The sequence below is a fragment of the Lolium rigidum genome, chromosome 3 (genome assembly GCF_022539505.1).
Source record: "Lolium rigidum isolate FL_2022 chromosome 3, APGP_CSIRO_Lrig_0.1, whole genome shotgun sequence".
Lineage (NCBI taxonomy): Eukaryota > Viridiplantae > Streptophyta > Magnoliopsida > Poales > Poaceae > Lolium > Lolium rigidum.
The window spans coordinates 364,504,996-364,524,168 of NC_061510.1; the positions used below are offsets into that span (position 1 = coordinate 364,504,996).

Here is a 19,173-nt window from a genome sequence, read left to right on the forward strand (position 1 = left end):
TGCCGTGAGAGGAGAGTAGGGTGCGGACGGCGACATTGTCAAACTCTTTTCCGTTGCCAGTTTGTAGGGCGTGGATGGGTGACCGAACTACGTGGAAACATAGGCGTAGAAGGCTGTGAGAGTGGTGGCGACATCGGACTTTTTACGGAGGGGAAAGTCCACACAAAATGAGAAAAATCATCAAGAATAACTAGGTAATAAAGAAGACCATAATTACTCGGGATTGGAGAGGTCCATACATCACTATGAAGTAACTCAAAAGGAAAAGACGCAACGGTGGAAGACTGACTAAAAGGAAGACGAACGTGTTTACCAAGACGACATGCTTCGCAACTATGTGAAGACTGTTTAGTAGATGAAAACGAAAAACCCCTCATTATTTGGTGAAGCGTGTTGGCATTGGGATGTCCAAGACGAGCATGCCAAAGATCAACGCCCGCGGAGAGAGCACGAGGTGCGGCGCCGGGGGTGGAAGGCGACATCACCGGATACAAATCGTCGGGGCTCTCACATCGATGGAGGACCATCCGGGTGCGGGCGTCCTTAACAGAAAAACCAAACGCGTCAAATTCAACAGTCACAGAGTTGTCACGAGAAAGAGTTTTAACAGAGACTAAATTCTGAATAAGCTGGGGAGACACAAGGACATTATTAAGAGACAGTGGTTTAGAAGTAGAAGGAAAATTAGCAGAACCAATGTGAGAAATAGGAAGACCGGCGCCGTTACCGACAATGATGCGAGACTCGGTGGAAGTGGGAAAAGAATGAGAAAGGTTACCCGGGTGAGCGGCCATGTGAGACGAGGCGCCCGTGTCCATAAACCAGTTGCCGCCACCGGCGTAAGATCCAGGTGCGGGTGCGGCGTGGTAGGCCGGGGCGTAGGACGGCGGCGTGGCGGTGAAGGCCGAGGCGTAGGGAGGTGTCGCGGTGAAGTGCGCCTGGTGAGTCGGCGGGCGCGGCACCGGCATGCTGTAGGCGTAGATGACCCCGTCCATGGGTTGTAGGCGAAGGGGTTGCTGCCGTTGGAGACTGATGACATGACGACGGCGCGGGGGACGGCGACGGCGCGGGGTTGGGGAGGGAGGCGCGGCGGCGGCTGCAGGTGCGGCGGCGGCGCGGCGTGAGGAGGAGCACACGCAGCGGCGGCACAAGGGCGGCGGCGCTAGGGTTGGAGGGTGGGGCGGCGCGCGCGGGGAGAGAGGGGCGCGGCGGCTAGGTTAGGAACGATAGGTGTCTGATACCATGTAGAAAGGGATGCAACTCACAACATATTGATTGGGTGCATATGGCGTTACATATATAGGCCACGTCCTCGACTATACAAGGAAGGAGGCGGGCCCAATAATAAATACAAAGATATGTATCGCTATACATAACTACAGAAGATACACATCCGGATATACAAAGATATGTATCTCAACAAACCCAAATCTGCCATAAATAAACACATGATGGGATTATCAGAAAGTAGTAAAAATCTACAGCAAGCAAAACGATCCTATTCTAGTTGAACCCAAATCTGACAAGAAGGAATAACTTGCCTTTTCCCAATCAAATTGCAACTTCAGTTCTCGCACAGAGATATCCCCGAGAAACTTACTTGACTCAACCATCTTGTGCCAACTAAGACCAACGTTAGTGAGGCCTACAGCCTCAAGCAGTGGGACGTAACCACAATTTATCGGATCTTCGAAGGAAAAGGCTTCGTTTCCTCCGGAGGCTGCGAGCAACGCAACCTCCGGATCGGGCGTCGTCCGATCAATCCATCGCGTAGACCTTCCGATCGACACGCGTCCCATGCGGGCCCATGACCGCACCGACGACTTGTCCTCCTCCCTGCTCCTATACTCTCGTCTTCGCCAGACTACTGAAAGGAATCGACAGCTGCGGCCGCTCCCTTCCATCCTGCGCGGCGAGCCTCCCGGCTCCGGCAGCCACCTATCCCCGCCGCCCTCCACTCCGGCCGCCACCAATCTTCTTCCTCCTCCTAGATCTCCAGCCGCCGCGCCAACCGCCACCAACCTTCTTCCTCCTCCTAGATCTCCGGCCACCGCGCCCCCTACCGATACCCCATGACGCTGAGCACTCGCAGTCGCCGACCAACTTTCCTTTGCCCTGGAGGTCCGTCTCCATTCGCTGGGTCCGAGGAGGAGACCCCAGGGGCGGCCAATCGAGCGTGCAGAGTGCTATAAAGGGAAAGCGCTGGTGCTACCATTGTCGGGGGCGGTGCTGCAAAGCAAGGAAGGGGGAGCTTCAACGCTGCGTGGAGCTGCAAAGGTGGGCGGCGGGAGCTTCAATCGACTTTGCATGGAGCTACAATGGTGTGTGGCGGCAGCTGCAAAGGTGCACGACCGGAGCTCCAAATCGACGTTGCTTGGAGCTGCAATGGTGCGCGGCGGGAGCTCCAATTGATGTTGCATGGAGCTGCAATGGTGCGCGGCGGCCGGCGGGAGCTCCAATCGACGTTGTTTGGAGCTTCAATGGTGCGCGGCGGGAGCTTCAATAGACGTTGCCTGGGGCTGCAATAGTGCGCGGCGGGAGCTTCAATCGAAGTTGCCTGGAGCTGCAATGGTGCGCGGCGGGAGCTTCAATCGATGTTGCCTGGAGCTGCAATGGTGCGCGGCGGGAGCAACAGAGGTGTGCAGCCGTTGCTCCAAAGTTCTACTACCGGAGCTGCAAGCGGCGAACGCCATCGTTCTCAGCGCCGCCTCGTCTGGAGCACCGGAGCCATCGTCGTCGAGTGCCATCGCAATTCTTTAGGCTCGCCGACGTCGACATCGCCTCCGTGCTGCATGTCCGCCAGCGGGAGTCACCGGCGGTGCTGCAAGGGGAGCAATGTTGCTACGATGGCTGTCTTCTCCGGCCACGGCGCATGCGGCGGTGCTGCAAGGGGAGCAACGGTGCTACGATGGCTGTCTTCTCCGGCCATGGCGTAGGCGGCGGTGCTGCAAGGGAAGCAATGGTGCTTCCATGGGTGTCTTCTCCGGCGACGGCGACGGCGGGTTGGGGTGCTGATGCGAGAAAAGCGCCAGCGGCGAGCTGCAAGCCGGATTAGCACTTTGTGACTGACGCTGCATCGTGCTACAAGCGTGGGCTCACGCCATGGCTTGGAGGCAGAGCGTAGCGCTTGCGGATTTCCGTGTGTGGGTATTTTTTTTCCATCGTTTACTCTGTTCGCTGGTGGTCCTGGGGGACACGTGTTGGGTGCTGGAGCCGGAGGCTCGGGAGATAAAATCCTCCGGAGGATTATCAGCATGACCCATCTTCGAAAGGGATCCTTCCCTCAAAGGCCATTCGAGTTAGTTTTGGGAGCGAGTTGAGCACAACACTTTCAAAATAACACCAAACAATATCAAGCTCAGTGAGCTGCGAGTCAGGCCCGGGCCGACGGGAGTGCGGCCCGTGCGGCCGCACAGAGCCCAAAAATTTTGGGGGCCCAAAATTTCTAAATTGGCCTTTCATGTAGCGTATATATATAAGAACGTATTTCAGAAGTTAACACCGAAACCATCGTAGCTCAGTTGGTTGCACTGTCAGGCTTGCTAGTATTCTACGTAGTTGGAGGTTGGAGGTTCGATTCCTTCAGGCGTTATGCTTTTTTCCCCGACTTTTTCTATTCCATGCTATGCCTATGATACATAATGCTTGATTATTTATTTTTATGAGTTTTGAATAAAACTCTGAGAAGTTGCATGCATGAATCATGCTATAACTACTTTTGAAACAAATTTCTATTTCAAGTCTTAAATATATAAAAAAAATTGTACTACAATATCTTGATTTCTCATATTTAAATCAAACAATTAATTACCTTGATCTTGATTTATAGAGATTGAGGTAAATTTGATATTATGATATTGTATTCCTATCATGGGGATAGTTCTTATAATAGGCTGGTCTATATAATTTCATCGTTGATTGATGGCACTCATTCTGAAGATGCCGTTCCCTTGCTGTTCGGGCTGTGTCACCGGAGGTGGACGACAGCACCTTCGTTGTTGATCCTCAGATTTAACAGCGGGGACCCTTTAAGTTTGAGCTCGGTGAAGGCTATTCAATATCTACAGCTCAATCACAAACCTCAAGTGCATACGCCAGATAGACTGTTGGGAGAGTCACCCACGGGGCATCAACTGGTATGGAGCATAAAAGAGGCCCTTGAAGATTGCAATTGCAGCAAGTTCGAGCCCGAACTGTCGACGGACAAACGATCGCTGTTTGACTCCAATTGTAGTCTTCGGTATCTTCTGTGCAAAATGTCGCCATCTAGAATCTGTTATGTGCAACTTAGAACAGCTGGCTCTTGCTCATTTTTGAGCTTTGTAATCTTGTACTCCGATGGTTAATGGTTAATATATCTTTTATGTTCAAAAAAAAAAAATATAATATACTTGTTGGGTTAGCTTTACATGCTATCAGCTAATGAGATTATGGGAAATTATTTTCCTTTTATAGTTTAAATGCATCAGAATCATTAGATTTAGGTCTTTTTGGTAGGACCATATGTGTTGTTCGGGTTTTAAACTATATGTTTCCTCTATTTTTCAGATGATCTTACGACGGTTCAAAATCTTGGAGTGTCGATAGTAGTTCTTCACTTTAAACGTCCATCTAAGACACATATATATTGTAATTGTTAATTAGTAATATTTGCTCAATGAGATAGGGGCCCATTTTCGGGTTTCGCACAGGGCCCCTGATTTTGCCGGCCCGGCCCTGCTGCGAGTGTTCAACTTGCAGTATGGTACAATTTCCAGGGCCACAATTGAACATACGTAGATGCTTCAGCCGCTTGCAAGTATTGAGGACATTAGAGATGTCAGATTCACCAAAGCTCAAATTCTGTATGTGGAGGAAAGTGAGACCACCAAATGCACCTGAACAAGCATCAAAGAACAACATGAATCGTCTCCCATGGTTGACCCACTTGACCCAATCATCGCCGTTGCGAACCTGAGCATAAATTGTGAACTCGGCAATCTCAACATTCTGGGTGGCCATGGTGTGGCCAACAGAATGTCCAATGGATATACAGTCATCAAGAATCAAGAAGAAGTTGATGCAGAGGAACTGGATGGTGTTTCTTCTTGAATCCCTGCCCCAGCATGCTCTTTGTAGCTTCAGCCACAAGTGCATTAGTTTGAGGAATATCGGCAGTAAGCCGAGGATGTAAATCCAAACAACTTATCCTAAGTCGAGATAGCATGGCTGGGAGATGCCGCCAACGCCTAGAAAGGACACTGATCCTTGCAACCTGTTGCACATTTAGCCGGTCAAGGATGGTGAGCAAAATACTGTCGGGCAGGTCGCCAAGCCTGTCATCTTGATTGCCTTGCTGCATCAGGCATGAAATTGAACACATCAAAGTTTATTTGTTATTGCAGTCTCAATAAAATTACAGACCGATATAATGGATCCTATGTTGAAGGATATAGCGGAGGAGTACAAGGAACTCACCTCCATGGCGTGCATCCGCTGAGACCCGAGAAGAAAGAGCGAGGTCGTGACGCCTCCAGCCTGCTGCGAGAGCATCCGCGGAAGCCAGAAGGGTAGGACACTCAGGGCAGGGGGATATGGGGAATGGAGGGGAGAGGGGGGTTTAGATGTCTGCCGGGGAAGAGAGGAAAGCAGCGCCGAAAGCCGCCGGCCGCCGCGACTACGGACAGGGTTAGGGCTAGGGCTAGGAGGCCGCCGCGCATCCGAGGACTTTCGGGCTCGGCCGTGTGAGCAAGTTTAATACTAGAGCCAAATGTTGGCTATAAACCAAGTGCCATGTCAATCTATAGTCAAATTAGAGCCAACAAATACAATAGTGAGCTATAAAATTGTATTACTATATTAATGCATGGTCCATCCTTCACTCTCACAAAATGTCTAGGAGCACATGCTAAAGCTAGCTCTTGCATAAGAGCACACTCCTCTTCTCTCTCTCCTTCTCTCTCTTCTCCAACTAAGCAACAATATATTATTTTAATCCTTATAGCCAGCTGACTAGGACTTATTGTACTTGCTCTAAATCGTCCCGGGGCTGATTCAACTACGATCAGTTTCTAGCGGTCCAATATTTTTTAGACAGATTTACCCTCCCACAAAAATACATATTACCCACAATTGCCATCCATAAGTAAAAAAACATTTCCTATACCTAAATAAAAGTTTTAGGTTTCGTTAGGCTCCCTTCCTCCGTCGATCGTCCCGCGAGAACTCCCGCTGCACCCATCCAAGCACAACTACCTATTCCCCAAGTGCAGGGCCTAATCCTCCGCGGTCGTCCTTGCCTGATTCCCTCGTCGCCACCACCAAGGTCCAGGCCACGTAATACAGCCGCCGCCATGGGCGGATCCAGGCACAAGCCCGGGGGGGGGGAATGCCCCCACTCGATTTTTCGGCCTCCTTATACCTGGCCCATAGTATAGGGAGTTGCCCCCACTCAGCCCAAAATATTTGCCACCACTACTTAATTTTGCTAGTATATTTGCAAAGCCCGTGTATGGAAAAGTACCCATTAACTTCTCATCTTGGCCTGGTCACATTACCAGCTAGCGGAACTTGTACTGGCATCGATCAGCAAGGGAACGAAGCGACGGAAGTTTCGCCAGAAACAAAGCGACGGAGGTTTCGAGACAAACCAAACGACTGGCAGTCTCCCGACCTGACGCCCGCCTCTGCCCTCCGGCAGCCACCGTCGCCGTCGTTCGCGGTTCGCCGTGCACGCCGGCCGGCCGGCCTACGGACCGCCTGTCCTTCGAACTTTGAAGATCACTACCTCTGCTCTGGTAAGCCCCAAGTTCTTCCCCAAGTGTCTTCTTAATTTCTCAAAATTTCTGATTTCTTATTTATTGTCTCCTTCTAATTCTATGTCAGCTTGATCGAGTCTAGTTTATTTCACATTAATATATGATCAATTACTCAAAAGAGAAGTTGATGTTCAGATCAATTTGGACGTAGTGTTAAGTCTGAACTCTGATTCTCTGAACCTCAAGTGTTCATATCGATTTGTATTGCTGTTTGAGTATTTGAGAGTAGAAGAAATGATCAATATATATCAATTGATGTTTGAGTATTTTAGAGTAGAAGAAACATATATCATTTGCTGTTTGAGTATTTGAAAGAAGAAAATCTATATGAACTCTGAATTCATGTATGACAAATTTATTTTGACATATGGAGAGAAGCTATGGAGCGATTTTATCCAAAATCTACAAGTGGCAACATGCCTGAAATGATTGATTTGAGCAAGCTTCCTCGGGATCCATCTAAAAGGAAGAGAATTATAGATTTCCATCCCAATCAGCATGAGGACATCAGAAGAAAGTACTTGACATGGGGGACCTCATCAACCTCGTCCATCCAAGTTTAAACTCAGGATGATTGGAAAGAGTAAGAGGTATTTTATTGCTGATTGGTATGATATGCATGCCAATTGGTTAGAGTACAGTGAGGCAGAGGACAAGGCATGCATATATATTGCCTGTGTTGCTATTTGTTCAGGGACAATATTAAAGGTAACAAGCATGGACATGATGCATTTGTGACAGAGGGTTATGTCAATTGGAAGAAGGGACCAGAGAGATTTTCGAAACATGTGGGTGATCGTGATAGTTTCCACAACAAGGCACTCAAAAACTGTGAAGATCTGATGAATACTGCTCAATCAATCCCTGAAGCCTTGCATAAAAAAACTCAAATTGAGAAGAATGAGCATCTTATCCGGTTGAATGCTGCAATTGATATATGTAGATACTTGTTGCATCAAGGACAACCTTTTCGTGGCCATGATGAGTCAGAAGACTCAACAAATAAAGGAAATTATCTTGAGTTGAAGGATTATACTATGATGCAAAATGATGTTGTAGCCAAGGCATTCAAAAATGCTCCACGCAATAATCAATTGGTGTCTCCAACAATTCAAAAGGACATTACTCAATGCTTTGCGGAAGAAATTATGGGCAGTATTTTGAAGGACATTTGTAAGGGTACATTGCCCCTATGTGTAGTTTTGGTAATTAATGACAACCCCTATGGACTAATATTTTCATTGAGTTTATATGAAGGAATATTCCATAGGTACTACTTGTACTCCATGTGTTGGATTCAAATATGGATGCCATGAAGATAAAGGTATACCTTGTGTATTGGCATCAAGATCATAGGTATAAAGATATATATGTGATATGATCAAGAAGAAGAAATGAAGATGGAGTTCTTATGTGGAACTCAATATTAGCCATGCTCTATCTTATGTGAGTATGAGAAGATACAAGGTTGAGTTGGGCAAGTTCAAGATGGGCATCTTGAATGGATCACATGCTTGAAGCTTGCCGTCCATTTGGTGATAATGGACATGTGAAGATGTGCATCAATGGAGCTTTCCCATCATAGTGTATGGGGGAGCATTTGTGAGTCTTCACGAAGCAACATTGGTCAAGAGAGGCATTCCGGCTTGAGTGAAGCTTGAAGAGTTATCATCAAGATCAAGCGGGATGCGCAAGGCAAAGGTATGGCCTTGCTAGGTTTTCCTTTTACCGGTCTCAAGGTGGATGTTGGGAGACCGGATTATAGGATAGATAGCCGCACTATTAAGAGGGGCTTTCGGTTGAGTAACTTGATCACATCGTCTTAGGGAGCTCAATCCTTTGCATACTTTGCATATCCTTATTGCTTCTTGGTGTTTCTCTGTGTGAGGTTCTTGAGCTTGTTGCTAGCTTTACAACAAGCCCAAGTTCATCGAAAACGGAATCCGCATGCATCTTCTATTGCGTTTTCGAGTTTGGACGTCTTCACCGTTTCTTGACGGTGGGAGACTCCCTCTCTAAAATCATCTAAAATGTTCTGAGAGGAAACTGTTAGGGTTCTATTCATCGTTATCTTTCCAACAAAATTGGTTTCATGTCAATCGGAGTCCGGACACAAAAGTTATCACAGTTTTTGTATAAAATGCTTTCCTGCTGACCCGGTTTCTAGCCCGGCGTGACCGGCCGTCTGACCGGATGGCCCAGTTCAAACCGGCCCCTGGACCGGTGCCATCCGGGCACTATCCAGTAAGCTTTTCAGCTTGGTCCGGTCACTAGCCCGGTCGACCGGTCTGTGGACCGGATGACCCGGTCTGTGGCCCGGTCTGACCGGGTCCTGAACCGTACGGCCCGGTCCCAGGCCCGGTTGACCGGCCTCCCCGACGGTTGACTCAGCCCAACTTTTCCCCAACGGTTATATTTGCTCTTGGGCTATAAATAGCCCTTCTTCCACCTTGGGCTGAGTTAGTTCTTCTATTCTCTCACCTCCATTGTTGCCTTTGAAGAACTTGCTCTCTCTCTTGTTCCCCCCATGATTCTTGCTCATTCTTGAGGGATCTAAGAGAGGAGATCTAGATCTACACTTCCACCAATCCATTTCTCCTCTAAGTGAGGGGAACTCTTGGGATCTAGATCTTGGAGTCTTTTGTTGACTTTCCCCATTGTTCTTCCTCTCCAATCTCATCCTAGCATTTGTTGTTTGGGTGGGATTTGAGAGTGAAGGATTTGAACACCTCTAGTGTTCTTGATTTGCATCATTGCATTGTGTTGAGCTCTCCACCACGATTAGTTCGAGTGAGAGACCGTGAGCTTGTTACTCTTGGAGGGAAACCTCCTAGTTGGCTTGGCGGTTGGTGCTCCGGTGATCTCTTCAAGAAGATTGTGAAGAGGCCCGGGCTTCTCCTTCGTGGAGCTTGTGAAGTGGTTGTGGAGCTTGCCATCTCCGGAGCGGAGGAAAAGTTAACCATAAGGAAAGGGCCATTATCCTTCGTGGGTGTGGTTCGGAGAATAGGGTGAGCCTTCGTGGCGCGGGGAATCCTTCGTGGGACCTCCACTCCTCCAAACGTGACGTACCTTGTTGCAAAGCAAGGGAACACGGGAATACATCCTCGTCTCCGCGTGCCTCGGTTATTTCTATACCCGAGCTCTCTTTCCTTGTGATAGCCATCATGCTTGAAGTACATATATCTTGCTATCACTTGTGCTACATATATCTTGTGCCTATCTTGCTTAGCTCTAGTTGACATTGTTACACTTAGTTGAGCTTAGCATATTTAGGGTTTGTGCTTGTAAACTAAACATTAGTTTAATTCCGCATTCTTACAAGACAAATCCGCAAGAGTTTGTAATTGCCTATTCACCCCCCCTCTAGGCGACATCTCGATCTTTCAACATTGAAAATAGGGTGTTTAGTTTATTGGTTGATGAGTGTAGTGATGTTTCTGACAAAGAACAAATGACAGTTGTTCTACTCTATGTCAACAAATGTGGGGTGTCAAATGAGAGGTTTGTTGGTGTTGTTCATGTAGAGGAGACAACGGCAGATTATCTCAACTCTAAAATTGATTTTATGTTTGCAAAGTTTGGTTTGAGTCTACAAAAAGTGAGAGGACAAGGTTATGATGGAGCAAGTAACATGGCCGGTGAGTTTAATGGCTTGCAGGCCAAGATTATGAGTGAGAACAGTTCAGCTTATTATGTACATTGTTTTGCTCATAAGCTTAACTTAGTTGTTGTGTCTCTTGCAAAGAAGATCACCGATGTTGGCGAATTCTTTGATATGATATCATTATTGGTTACCGTGGCTGGATACTCTTGCAAGAGAAAGGATAAACTTAGAGAGTATCATCAGGAAGAAGTTAGAAAAGCCATTTGCAGGAGAGAGCTTTCTACAGGATCTGGATTAAACCAGGAGATGTCTCTTCAAAGACCAGGAGATACTAGATGGAATTCTCATTATACAACTTTGTTGAGTTTGTCGAAGATGTTCCCTTCAGTGGTTAAAATACTAGAATATGTGGAGGAAGATGGAAAAGAGCCGTACAAGAAACGTCAAGCCAATGGTCTTCTAAAATATTTTCAAACATTTGATTCTGTATTCTTTCTACACATGATGATGATTATATTTGCTTGGACAAATGGGCTGTCAAAAACATTTCAAACAAAGGACATGGATATTGTAAATGCTATGTCAGATGTAGAATCTATTAAGAGGGAGCTAATGAAGCTTAGATCTGAGCATGGTTGGAATTCTCTCCTGAAGAAAGTATGCCTCTTCTGCGAAACACATGATATTTCGGTGATGGACATGAAAAAGGACTACATAAATCCAAAGAAGCCAAGGCAAAAGACCAGCATTGACAATGAGCATCATTATCGGGTTGATTGTTTCTTTACTGTCATAGATTTGTTGTTAGAAGAGTTAAATCGCATCATTATCTTATAACGAAATATTGTTGTCGTCAGCTTGGTTTTTTTTATCACAATGTTGTCGTCAGTTCGCCCCCACTCATTTTCCATCCTGGCTCCGCCCATGGCCGCCGCCTCTATATTTCTTCCGCCGGAGACCGCCACTGCCCCAGCCTTCGCTTGGACGTGGAGCGCCACCATCCTGCTCCATCTTAGCTCTGATAGAAGTATCCCCTTCAATAAAGTGGATCTGTGTAGTGGTGGTCTCTTAGGGCATCTCCAACCGGGCGACCCATCCCGCGGCCGCGCGTCCGGATGGGTCGAAACGGACAAAAACCCGGCCCAACGCGGGGACGCACCGCAAAAGCGGACGGCCGCGGCGTCCGGAACGACGTAAACCCGGCCCAAATCTGGGCTAGGTTTGCGTGGCCGCGGATGGCACGCGCCGTCCGCTCGCGTCCGCGCGCTGGTCGCCTCGTCTCCCTTGGGCCCACCCGTCGGTGACAGGGGAGTCTATTAAATGGGGACTGGAGGGGATCTGGCCCTCCACTCCAGTCCCCACTCCACTCCCGCAGCGAAACCGCCGCCATGGCCCCGAAGCGGGTTTTCGCCGGAGCCAACGACGACGAGGCGAGCAGCAGCCGGCGTCGTCCGCCGGCGCTGCGACCATCGTGCGGAAACCGAGGCGGCCTCCACATCGGAGAGGCCGCCCGCCGCGGCGCGGCATTGCCGCAACCGCCGCCGGTGCTGCTCGAGCCCAAGCCCGAGTCCTCGGAGGAGGACCCGGACCTCCGCGCCGCCCTCATCATCTCGGCGGCGGAGGAGGAGGCGAAATGGCCGCAACTCCATGCGGCCATTCGCACCTCCGAAATGGAGGAGGCGGCGCGGCGGGAGGTGGAGGACGCGGAGGGCTGGGAGCTCTACGCCCAGGCCCTCCAGGCGCGACGGGAGGAGGAGGAGGAGACGGCGCGGCGGGAGGAGGCCAGGCGCCGCGCCGCCGAGCAGCAGCGCCGCCAGGAGGAGAGGTGCCGCCGCTGGAGGAGTCGGCGCCAGGAGGCCAGGCGGCGCCGCTGGCGAGAGAGGCAGCAGCGCCTCCAGGCGGCGCGGGTGGCTCCGGACCCCCACTCGCCGTGGGAGGAGGCCCTGTGGTCTCCCTGGCCGGAGTCCCCGGCGCGGTCGAGCCACAACAGTGCCTCGCCGCCCGGGGACCTCGACGACGTCGCCGACGACGCCCACAGGGGCTAGGCGGCGCACCGGCGGCCACCGCGCCGCCGACCAAACCCTAGAGGGTTTTTTATTTTCTGTTTATATTTTAGTTTAAATTTAAAAGCCCATATAGGGGCTTCTTTTGTTAGTTTTATTTGCCCAAAATAGGGCTATGTACTAAATTTGCCCAAAATAGGGCATATGTTTAATCAAATATCGTTTAAATTTGCCATTTTCATTTTGTTTTCGTGTTTCTCCAATTTGCGATGCGTCCGCGCGTTGGACGCAGCGCGCGACCCAAACGGACACGCGGACGCGGGCCGCTGTCCGCGTGTCCGGGCGGGGACCCAAACGGCCCAAAACGGACGGCCCAGCGCGTCCGTTTGGGTCGCCCGGTTGGAGATGCCCTTATTGCCCTTTCGATGCTAGCCATGGCTGCCAGGCTAGAGGGCTAGCTTCGGGAGAAGGACAAGCTCTCAGATTCGGTCTGTGAGTCTCGATGTGAAGCAATAGTAAAGCACCTCAGCCTATGCTAGCTACAGCGCCTTGCCTCATTCCCCATCTCGCTGCGCTTCACGTCTTTCGTCACAGGACGTGGACTGCATCTAGCGTGCCGCGTGGCCGGTGGCGGCAACATTTTGGTTTGTAACAAGGGCATCTCCAAGGGAATGACCGAAACGAAACACATAGAGACCGTTTTGGACTGCGCTGTCAAAAAAGACCGACACATAGTGACCGGGTATCCGTCGAGACGCAAACGTAGCCCAAATTTAAGGCAAAACCGTGTCTTGGCAGACGATGTGCGGTTGCGCTGCATGACCGCGTGCTCCTCGCACTAGCCCGTCTGGCAATCCCTGTTTCGAGCGCATCGCTTCGGTGGCCGTTACTTCTATGGTCTTCACTTTCGTGTCTGCGCCAAAGCCTTCACCATCATTGGTGTCGCCTCGTCTTATGCACGCGCACCAGCATGGCGGGCGGCGGCTGAACTTCTGTGCCGCCATCAATGTCATCGTATCCCGTGCACACCCAGCCTTTAAAAGGCGGTCGGCATCAACCCTGCCATCGCCCACACCACAGACACCTCCAGTCCCACCCTCACCACCACGCCGCATCATCACTATGGGGAAGAATAATAACGAGTTCGAGGCATCCGGCAGCAGCGTCGAGAAGGAGGCGCGGGCGAACAGGGTGCCACTCACCATCGACATGGCGCGGGTGATGCACGAAAATTTGATGTCATGCGGCAACTGGCGAGACATGCATGCATCTGCCGAGACGAAAATTGCAAAGTTGATTTTGGCACATGAGTTTTTAAGGATCTACAAAATATTCACCCGTAGCGAAGCACGGGCAAATGTTCTAGTAAAACCGAAAAGAGATTGTTGTCCTACAGACACTCAATGTAATTCTTTTTGAGCCACCAAAAGATCTACTGTACACAAATATCCTTACTATTCATTTCTCCAAGCATTCCACATAGGAACTTTTTAATTCACCCTATGATGGTTAAACCACTGCATTCTGGACTAAAACACATGCATTCACACTTACTAAAACATTATTCCATTAATCATTTCATCATTAATCGTCAAAACTCATCCAGAGCCACTAGATATGAACTTCTAAATCTAGATTTAAGTACTCGATTATAGTTCAAACTCTCATCAATATTTTTTATAATTTATGGTGATAGCCACATCCCAAATACCTTTTGTGTTGTTCAAAAATCTAAAGGGATTGCAAACCCTATCTTTAATAGTGTGTTTCCATTATTCTATATAGTATTATGTAATCCTCCGTCATATGATAATTATTTAAATATGAGTCGACATCAAAGTATCAACAATCAAACATTAACATTTGTGATGGATTGTTCTTTTTTTTTCTGAATGTCGAGAATACAAAAACGTAGACTAACGGAGAAAGAGTCCCTCCTTTAGTTGTCCGTTGTTAAAAAAGATGAAACCTCTCCGTGAATTAATGCGAGTATAACCTTAGTGGACTCAAAAGCGGGTGGGCGGGTTCAACACCTTGAACTCTAGCCACTGAGCTAAGTTTTTAACTACGAAAATGCACATCATTCTTTTTTACTAAATGAATAAGTTATGACATCACTATGAACATTTTATTTAGATTTGCGTCAACATATGTGTAAAATCAACTTAGAGTTAGCTAATTCATAGTTGACGGAGACAATCAGTGGCGGAGCCAGGTGGGTGGAAGAGTGGGGCTAGGTTTAGCACAGGCCATATGTAAGCTATAGAAAAGAAAAAATAGTAAAAAGGCCTAGCCTAAGTAAAGTATGTCGGATCCTAGTGAAATGGGCTGAATCCGCCACTTGAGACAATACTGCTTTTTTGAAACTACATGGCGAAACTTTTTATAACATGGTGTTTAATATCTGCATTGATTTTTTAAACCGATCGTGAACTAGTTAATTATTAGTCGGTGATGTTTTTTTTTCAGCTCAGTCGGTTTTTTTAACATAAAATATTTACTCAACTCAGGTTCATTTTACAGATAGCAGCGTGAAAGGGGTCATGCTAGATACAGAGAGTATGTCCTTCCCTGGACATATATCTGTCATGGCACTGGATATAATTCAGTTAGATTTGTTGTGCATCTTAAGCTGTGTACCTTTACAGAGAAAATACTCAGCAATGAATCTGCTATGCCTGGTCGATGTGGATCTCGGCAATCCGGATGATTTTGCGTCGAAGTCGCGCAGCGTGTGAACTCCATTACTCCATTAACATGACTTTTCCACACGGTCAACCCACGTCAGCATCCTACTTTGACTTTTCGGCTGCATCGTCGATTAGTTCAGGGAAAACCATGCTGAGCTAAGATCGACTCGAGGCCTGGACAAGCTCTGAAATCCAAGAGGCGGCACGAATGGCAGCGACGCGTGCCAACCTCGTTGACGACTGAGGCACCGAGTCAGAGAGAGCGGCGGATCGGATCCGAGCAGCTCCGCCGACTGATGACTGATGAGCGATAGCAAACCCAGAGCTTTCCTTAGGCATCTCCAGCCGCGCAACGCATTTTATTGTTCGCGAGTGTTCGTTTGCGTCGCGCAGCGGACGCTGAAATGACCGTTTTCGTCCGCGTGTCCGTTTGCGTATCGGGTTGGCTCCAGCGACCCGACGCATTTTTTGTTTGTTTTTTTTGTTTTTCTCTTTTTCATTTGAACATAGTTCCAAATATTACAAATTGAAAGATTATTTTACACAAACTAATACATAGTTTGGAACATGATTTCCACAAACTAATACATAGTTTGTATCATGGTGGACACAAATATAAATATTTTAAAAATAGAAACCAGTGGTGTTGATTTCCGTATATTCGCTGCCAAGAAAGAACATTCGAGGGCACACCCAGTCACCCAAACTGGAAAATCCAGCGAGAGGATTGACGGTGCCCTTGTTGGTTCTACCGAGGAAGAACAGACAGAAACTTTTCACTACTGGCTTCGTCTGGCCCGTAGCCAGATTCGCTGCAAAGAAAGAACACTCCACGTTCTAACTATCGGAGTCCGACTCGGATTCGCCGGTGTGGTAGTGCCTGCGGCAGGCCGTGTCGTCGAAAACCTTGACGACCATCTCACCGTCTCCCTCGTAGAGGAAGGTGAGCTGGCAGCCGGGCTCGAGCGCCAGGTCACGGGCGAACTTGCCCCACCCGGTGTGCAGGTACATCTTGCCCTGCCCGTCGAACAGGACCTCCACGGCCCAGCGGCAGAAGTTGCAGCTGGCCTCCCGTAGCTGCAAATGCGCCGGCTCGACGCCGTCGACGAACTTGGCGAACTTGTCCGGGAGACGCTTGATGCCGAGCGGGTCGTCGTCGATGCGGAGGAGGAACTCGAAGCAGCGTCCCTCCACATCGGAGGAAGAGCAAGAGGGCGCAGACGACGGCGAGCGTGGGGCCGTAGCTGCTCCACCACGGCGGCCCCTGCCCCGTCCCCGGGGGCGCCCAGGGCCGCGGCCTCGACCGCCTCGCCGGCCACCAGGACCCGCCATGGTCTTCCTCGCGGGCCTGGCTGCGTCGCAGGAACACCTAGGCGGCGGAACGCTGGAGCTTTGTGGCGGCTAGGGTTTCTATGGAGGAGTGGATGAGGAAGAAGAACGCGCGACCCCTTTATATAGGCCGGAGGCATGCGGTGGCTGCGGGACGCGTGGCGACGCCATTAACGTGGTTGGCGAAGGTGGGATGCGGCCGCTCGGCAGCCGAGGCATTGCCATTAACGTGGCGCAGACTGCCGAAGCGACGCAGCGGCGCCAGTCGCTGGCGCGTTTGAGAAGACGCATCGACGCTGAAAGTGCATGGAGCCCCCATGTGTGGTTTTGGTAATTAATGACAATCCCTATGGACTAATGTTTGCATTGAGTTATATTTGTAGGAGTTGTCCATAGGCAATTCTTGAACCATATGTTGGCTTCAAGGTTGCAATAAGAAGAAATTGATGAAGGATATCAAGTGTCAAGTATGTCTTGAAGATGAAGATGTAGTGAGCCCTCAAGTTACTTCAAGACATCAATATGATGAAGAATGAAGAAATGTAGTGCAAGTTCAAGATGAGCCAACTCGAAGAGTTCATAAGCTTGAAGCTTGCCATGGAGAAATGATGTGCAAGTTCAAGATGAGCCATCTCGAAGAGATCCTTTGCTTGAGTCTTGCCATCCATATGGTGATCATGGATATGCGAAGATGCACCGAAGAAGAAGCTCTCCCATGGTGGTTTATGGGGAGCAATCTACAAGACTTCGTCAAGCAAGCACAAGCAAGAAATGCGTTCCATCTTGTTAAGGTCAAGATCGTCGTCATCAAGCTCAAGTGGAATGCGCAAGTATAAGGTTTGCTCTTGATAGGGTTTCTTTCTCACCGGTCTCATAGTGTAGTTGGAGACCGGTTTATAGTTTAGTTGCCGTACTATCAAGAGGGCTCTCGAGTGAGTAACTCGATCGTATCGTTCGGAGAGAGCTCAAACCTTTGCATCCTTGCATCATCTTTCTTGGTTGTCAATTGGACCTTATCCATGTGATGTTTTAGAGCTTGTGCTTATTCTCATGACAAGCTCTAGTTCATCGAAAACGGATTTCGCATAGATCACTTGTTGCGTTTTCGAGTTTGGTTCATCATCTTTCTTGGTTGTCATTTGGATCTTATCCATGTGATGATTTAGAGCTTGTGCTTATTCTCATGACAAGCTCTAGTTCATCAAGAATGGTTTTTGCACGGGCAACTTGTTGCATTTTCGAGATTGGAGGTTTTACCTGTATGTCTTTTTGAGATAGGTCAAACCTTTCATCATTTGTTTCTATCCTCCCTTGTTGTACTATGATGGTTTCCTGCATGATCTTGTAGAGCTTGTTCCTAGCTTCAAAACAAGCCCAAGATCATCAAAATCGGAGTCCGGATGCTAAAGTTATGCCCGTTTTAGTTTTGGTGTTTCTGAGGTTTACTTGGGCCGGATATTTCGGAAATATCCGGCCCCCTCGAAATCGGCTAAGGACCTGGGGAATTGCTGCTCAGTATAGGGGCCGGATTTTTGGCCGGATTTTGACCAGGTTTTGTCCCTGAGGCCGGATTATCCGGGGGGCGGATTATCCGGCCCCAACTTAGGCCGGATTATCCGGCCCTCGATAGTCTGCAACGGCTCGATTTTCTTGGGGGGTATAAATACCCCCTTCTTCCTCCTTGGGATGTTGCTTCTTCCACTCTCTCTCTCCTCCATTGTTGTTCTTGAGAAGCTTGCCCTATCTCTCTATCCCTCCATGATTCTTGCTCCATTTTGAGGGAAAAGAGAGAGGAGATCTAGATCCACACTTTGACCAAACCAAATTATCTCTTTGTGAGTGAATCTTTGGGATCTAGATCTTGGAGAATTTTGTGTTCTCCTCTTTGTTCTTCCTCTCTTATTCCCCCAATAGCTTTTGTAGCTTTGTTGGAATTTGAGAGAGAAGGACTTGAGCATCTTTGTGGTGTTCTTGCCATTGCATTTGGTGCATCGGTTTGAGTTCTCCACGGTGATTCGTGGTGGTGAAAGCAAGAAGGTTGTTACTCTTGGGTTCTTGGAACCCTAGACGGATTCTAGGCCTTTGTGGCGGTTTGTTGGGAGCCTCCAATTAAGTTGTGGATGTGTGCCCCAATCTTTGTGTAAGGCCCGGTTTCCGCCTCGAAGGAAATCCCTTAGTGGAACCGTGACCTAGGCCTTTGTGGCGAGGGTCACCGGAGATTTAGGTGAGGCGCCTTCGTGGCGTTCGGTGTGTGGTGTGAGTACCGCATCTTGGGGTGAGGCCTTTGTGGCGTTGGTGTGCATCGAGCAACCACACCTCAAGGTGAGCCTCTTGTGGCGTTCGGGAGCACTAAGCAACCGCACCTCTCCACCGGAGATTAGCACTCGCAAGAGTGTGAACTCCGGGATAAATCATCGTCTCCCGCGTGCCTCGGTTATCTCTATACCCGAGCTCTTTACTTATGCACTTTACCTTGTGATAGCCATCGTGCTTGAAGTTATATATATCTTGCTATCACATACTTGCTTGTATTGCTTAGCATAAGTTGTTGGTGCACATAGGTGAACTCTTGCTTAGAATAAGTTGTTGGTGCACATAGGTGAACCATAGTATATAGGCTTTGGGCTTGACAAAGTAAACGCTAGTTTTATTCCGCATTTGTTAAGCCCATCTCGTAAAAGTTTTAAATCGCCTATTCACCCCCCTCTAGGCGACATCCGTGTCCTTTCAATTGGTATCGGAGCAAGGTC

The 19,173-nt window shown here is 48.8% G+C and overlaps 1 pseudogene; it reads right to left on the minus strand.

Moving 5' to 3' along the window:
• Positions 1 to 1,416: 1,416 nt before the first annotated feature.
• Positions 1,417 to 5,362, minus strand: LOC124697346 (annotated as a pseudogene).
• Positions 5,363 to 19,173: the final 13,811 nt, after the last annotated feature.